The sequence below is a fragment of the Chiloscyllium plagiosum genome, chromosome 20, assembly GCF_004010195.1.
Source record: "Chiloscyllium plagiosum isolate BGI_BamShark_2017 chromosome 20, ASM401019v2, whole genome shotgun sequence".
Lineage (NCBI taxonomy): Eukaryota > Metazoa > Chordata > Chondrichthyes > Orectolobiformes > Hemiscylliidae > Chiloscyllium > Chiloscyllium plagiosum.
The window spans coordinates 44,503,869-44,510,549 of NC_057729.1; positions in this window are offsets into that span (position 1 = coordinate 44,503,869).

Consider the following 6,681-nt stretch of genomic DNA (forward strand, 5'->3'; position numbering starts at 1 on the left):
CCTAAATCTGCAATCACCTGCAGCCACAATCCTCTGAGATATCTGTGCTGCTCTAATCTTGACTCTTCGTCAACACTGTTTTTAATTGTACCACCATTGATGGCCACACCTTCAGTTACCAAGGCACTAAGCTCTGGGATTTCCTCACTAAACCTCTCCTCCTCTCTGTTGCACCTACCTCTTTCAAGACTCTTATTTAAAATTTCTCTCTTTTGACCAAGCTTTGGCTCACCCACCCTAATCTTGCCTTATGTGGCTTAATGCCAAATCTTGTTTACATGGTTTCTGTGAAGTGAGTTAGGACATCTTGTGATATTCAAGGTGTTCTGTAAATACTTCTTTTTGCTGTATTATCTTAAGGTAATGTTCACTTATCAGCTGCAAAAAGTCAAGTTATTTATAACTGGCATTGTTTCAAGATTGTTCTTCTCTAAATTTAACCCTTGCTTCTCTTTTGGACCAGAAATGGTGGTGTTTCTACCTATGACTTTGCATAATCAGAGTTTCAAATTAGATGCCAATAATGTTACTCTGGTAGCCCTTGTTCTGGGAGGAATTTGATAATCAGAACCAAGATGAGAAATGGTTCATCTATACCATAGAGTTTATCAATAACATATTGTTGATGGTAATGGACAGAGATTTTATTACATTTCGTGGTGTTTATTATGTAAATGTTCTGAAGGAACTGAGTTATGGAAGGGTTGTGTTTCCTTCTGTTCCTTCCATTCCAATCCAAGTGTGACAGAAATTATTGAGTGCTGCTAAGCTGTTGGGGAACCGTTATGGAGGAACATTATACCTAGATCTGCTGGTGGCCTCGCCTGATGTTCATGCCTTTCAATGATGTTACAGATTTGAGTACATCATTCAAATGAGCATGTTTAATTTGGGCCTATGTACAGAGGAATCTCAATTATCCAAAGGCCATGGGGGAGTGGAGGGAGAGGAGTGAATAGTATTTCATTCGGTTAATCGAATTCCGGATAATTGAATGCTGGATAACATAGTTTAGCCATGTATCGGGACCTTGCGATCTTGCCGGATAATCCAATATTCGGAAAATCAAATGCCGGATAATCAAGGTTTCTCTGTCTACTGTCCACTAGAAAAACAAAACGATGATGTAAAAGCACAGCTGGTTGAACAGCATGAGAGACAGTTATTGCTTTTGTAAGCTTTCACCAGAGTTCTGCTGAAAACCTGTGACTGAAATTTTGAGTATTTGATTTCAGATGCTGATCAAGCTGTGGGGCATTCCAGACTTGCAGATTTTTATCTTTAATCACGTTTTCCCTATTAGTCAAATTATGTTATGCACTGTCCAAATCAGTAAACAATTGAGGAAATTGCACCTATTCTTTGCAGCTCATCCAGCCTGTCATTAATCGGTGTAAGTCTGTTAGTGAGGGATGTGAAATGTTTTAAATTTCTCTCATAACTTCACTGAATTTCTTCTGGAGGTATTCGCTATTTGAAATAAGAGCAATATTCATTTCAAAAATGCTTGGTAAATAAATGTTGCATGCAGTAGCAGAAACAAACGCTTAACATAACTTCTATTCTCTTGTTGGCCCAATGTAAAGGGGGGGATTTTACATTTCCAGGGATCCACATTCCAGTACATAGGACTCAGACATAAATACGCATCCTGCTCACAATAACTGAAGAATTTTACTGTCCTGTAGGTTCAGCCTAAAAAACTGCTGAGCTTCAGTGTAGAGTGGCGGACCAGCTTGATAAAAATTATGAACCTGAATCACTTGAGTGGGATCAGACACAGCCCACCATTACATTTTTAAATGCATCACGTCCTGCTTGACAGATGGCACCTCCATTAGTTTCAGATTATGTTTAATTGGAACATCTGTTCAAAGCAGTTGGCTGCATATTTTCGATGATTTCTTATGGGTGGTCTCCTGATGGGGGAAGGGAATTGTTGCGGGTGGGAGGGGACAATGGGGGAAGTGAGGGAACATAAAAAGCCACGATAACACTGCTCAATTTCATATTATAAAGAGCTTGCTGACTGTATTTTCCAAGGATATATTTTGTTATACAATAAAAAAAATGAAAATCTGAGTCCTATTGTGTTATTTTATAAATGATATTTAAAACCTGACTCAAGTCTATGATATTTCACCTCTTTGGCTGTGCAGAATAGAAGGTGTGTTGTAATCATTTCAAGATCCTTTTCTATTTTCTTTTGGCTGACCTGTCTCTCTCTCCTGCAAATCTCTGATCTACTCCAAAAACAGTCACTTGATAGTACACAGTTGAAGTAATGCTGAAAAAAGACACATTCTAAAGATATATTCCAAAACATTCCCAATTTACTACAATTAGATGCCAATTATTGATCATTGTTTTTGAAAGGCATATTAAGTTATACAAAAGAATGTTAACTCTCCATAATTTCAGTGTTGCCTCCTCCTCATTTTTCAATACTATTTTCTGATGTAATACATCCATGTTGGTTGTAATTTTGCCATGCTTTTCAATGTCCTTCCTTAGCTCTGCACTCTTAGCCTACAATCATCTGTGGAAAGATGGAAAATGTCTTAAGTGGAGCATGTTTGTCAGCATGGACTACTTGGGCTGAATAACCTGTTTCTGTACCACACAGCGATAGGAACCCAGTTTCGATTCTAGCCTCGGCAACTGTGTGTGGAGTTTGTACTCTTTCCCTATATCTACATATGTTTCCTCTGGTTTCCAACCACCGTCCAAAGATTCGGTGAATTGGCCATGGGAAATTGCCCATAGTGTCTAGGGATGTACAGGCTAAGTAGATTAGCTATGGGAAATGCAAGGTTACAAGGGTAGTGGATGGGTCTGGGTGGGATGCTCTTCAGAGAGTCAGTGTGGACCTGATGAGCTGAATGGCTGCTTCCAAACTGTCGGGACTCTGTGATTCTATGGAACATCCCATGTGAGTCCCAGATGATCGTTTCCCTCCTTCAATAGCATTCACCTGAGCATCTCCTATTTTAATTATTCCATCATTGATGGCCATGCTTTTTAATACCTAGGCCCTAAGCTCTTCACTTTGGGAGGTGGTGGTGTCTATTATATGCCCTTTAAGGAAGAAAATCTACTCTTTACGTGATCTGGCCTACAAAGCAGCTGGTTCTTAACTGCCCTCTGAAATAGTCAAGCAAGCTACTCATTCAAGGGCAATTAAGATGAATAACAAATGCTGGCCTCGCCATTGATGTTCGTGTTCCATGGGAGAATAAAGAGAGAAGATGCTTTCTGTGATTTTCCCCTTGACATTTCTTAATATCTGCCACTTTGATTGAGCTTTTGGTCATTTGTGCTAATACTTCCTTATGTGGTTCAGAGACAAAAGCAACACGGGATGTTTTACTATGTCAAGTGCACAACATAAATACGCTTATTGCTGTCGGTTGGCCTTAATCTCCTGATTTGAGGAGAACGTGAGTAGAAGCCAAGCCTCTTCGCAACAGTGGGAGAAAAAGATTGGAGTATCCATGACTATGATGTGCATCATTTAATATTATGGATTAAGAACACCAAAAGCACGTATTTGTCTAATCGATAAGAAATGAAAAACTGAAAGAAGGAAGGCCAGTAGACCTATTGAGCCCAATTCTTCCATAAAATCTTCTGAATGTACTTTATCTTAAATCCAGTTAGTCCCTAAAGTTAGGTTGCAAGTGTGCCCCCATTCCCCAAAAGGCAAATCTATTGACACATTGGAATATAATTATCTAATCATTATCCTGCATTAATTGCCCTCGCACAGTTATTTTCTGCTTGTGAAATTTGCATGGATCCAGCATCTTGCTCACTGAAAAGCATTGATGGGAGGACATTCAGTCCATTGTGCTTGTGTTGATGCTTTGAAAACTGTCAAATTGGTCCCATGCTTTCATCATGGTCCTGCATGTTTTCATTTGAATGTTTATCCAATTCATGCATAAAAATTATCACTGAGTCTGTGCCACTGCCCTTTCCAACAATACATTCCTGGTCAGAACAGCCCTGTATAATAGTTACATTGTCCCTTGGGTATTTTAGCCAATTATTTTAAATCTCTGCCCTGCAACAGTGGAAGCAATTTCCTCTCATTTTATCAAAACCCTCGTAATTTTGAACATCTCTGTTAAATCTTCCCCATAACGTTTTTGTTCTTATCAGAATAATCGTAGCACCTCCATGTAACTTAAAACTGCTCAAACCTGACAAACAGTATTTATGTTGTTTTGCACAGTTAAAACAAAGAACTCCAAACATCCCCTGAATTAGAATCCAAGAAAAACCTAACAGAAAAATACTACGAAAGTATATAATACCTGGCTGTCTTGACATGTGAAATTAATGTATTTGAATTAATGTCAGTCTGTGAATATGATGTGCAGTTTCCAATAAATGGAGACTGCTATCTTCTATGACATGATTAGATTAGATTCCCTACAGTGTGGAAACAGGCTAGTCAGCCCAACAAGTCCACACCAACCCTCTGAAGAGTAATCCACCCAAACCCATTTTCCTCTGACTAATGCATCTAACACAACAGGCAATTTAACTTGGCTAATTCACCTGATCTGCACATATTTGGACTATGGGAGGAAACCAGAGGGAACCCATGCAGACACAGGGAGAATGTGCAAGCTCCACACCAACAGTCACCTGAGGCTGGAATTGAACCTGGGTGCCTGGTGCTGTGAGGCAGCAGTGCTAATCACTGAGCCACCGTGCCACATGTGTATGTCTGATCACTGTTGTGTATATTTCATATTCTGAAGGTGCAGTGTTGGTATATATGGTGCTTCTTGATGGTTTTAATGCTTTTTTATGTTTTGGGTCTAATAGAACTGACCCGGTGAGTAAACTTGGACACTGAAATCATCAGTGAGTTTTCTTATCACAAACCAGCATCATTGACTTGTTTAAAATAGAACTCAAGAAAATAACCCTAGATTAAACATTTATAGTCATTTGAGGCAATAATCCTTAGCATGTCTTAAAAACATTCCTCCACCTGACTTCATAATTAAATGTGTGGAGATCATTCAAATATAGCTCAGATTGCTTAGAACTTTGAGCAACTTATGTTTATTTTTCCTAGGTTTTGCAGTCATATTTCAACCAATGAATTATTTCTGGTGTCTATTCAAGATTGTAGGGAGTTTGCAGTAATGTTTGAATAAATGTGCTATTTAAGTAATCACAATTCAGAATGATTTTGACCATTGGAAGCAGCAGAAGACTTTTATAGCACTACTTCCTCAACTACAGAGATACTACAAATCAGTAGTCTGTGATTTCCAAGTAATTTTATTTATTTTTCCAGCAACTCCATGCCCAGACTAATTAACTTTTGGGCTACAGCCTCACTAGTTTGAAGTATGGACTCAGGAATAATATTATGATACGATGTTGGAACTCCTAAATAATATTTTTTTGTTATTTACGTCAATAAACTTAGATTGGGGCTAGTAGTTCTATGATTGGCATAAAAGCTGAAATGCTGTCTCCTAAATTTGTGCGAGAGCCTGTTTTTTTCAGTGCATGTCTGATTTATGTGTTTCATGAGGCCTAATATGCTGACCCGTAGGACTGTGGGTTTATTTAGGCTGTTTCTTAGTAAGGGAGGCTTCCTCTCTCTTCTAATCTTTCCCTAAGGAGAGATGAATGAGGAAAGACTCAGATACTCATGTGGTGAAAAAAGAAACACTCACTCCAAATGTTGGTGCAGCGGGTCAAACCCAAGGAACATCTGTGTTAAATGAAGCCCTGAGAGAAAAATAAGGCCATACAGCCATTGTAAACAGCACACTGCAAAGCCCACTTGTGATTTACAACACAGCAAACTACAAAAGCACATACTGATCTATTGCATAGCAAGTAGTATAAATTCACACTGATCCACTGTAGATATCACAGTATTTGTCACTGAATTCTCTGACTGATCAAAGATGGATGGTACTATAGAACTCATAATAACTTAGTGCAAAATATAAATTGAACATTGCAATATTTTGCAAAGTGCTCACTGTTCTGCTACTGACCAGGCTGCAAAGGTTTGTCTAGTCCACAAGAGAGCACACTTACCAAACTCACAGTCATTTACATGTGAGCAATGTAGATCAACCAGAGTAGGTTTACAACAATGTGTCTGTTCCAGACAAACTTAAATAATTAAGCTGATAACTATATATAGTTTTGAAGTGAATTAAATAGTGAGTTAACTGACATGTTGTACTGTCAGTTTTGATTGACATAACAAATGTGTTTGATTAGTTGCATTTGAACTGTATTGAGGTGACACTTGGGACTTAGGCTGGTAGTCAGACTCTCAGGCATGCCCACATGAAAGCTGTGATACTACTGCCAGAAGATTGGAATTTTAAAGATGCTCAGTTAGTCTGTTGGACCTCTTGGAAACCTCATAAGTTAAAAATTCATTTTACAGATAGGAGGAGATAAGTGCTCTTGCTGTGTTGTGATAGCACAAAGTAAACAGCTGCTAGAGGGGCACAGCACTGCACATATGTCCAAATTTATGTACTCAATCCTCCTCAGTCAAATCAACTCACCATAGTCTTACCAGATGATAGGGCTGCTCTCTCATTAGAGAGGGATGACTGGTGGTGATTTAACCTAAGGGTCACCACACTTCAGGTGAGGGGTGAGGTTAAGAAGGAGAGCCCT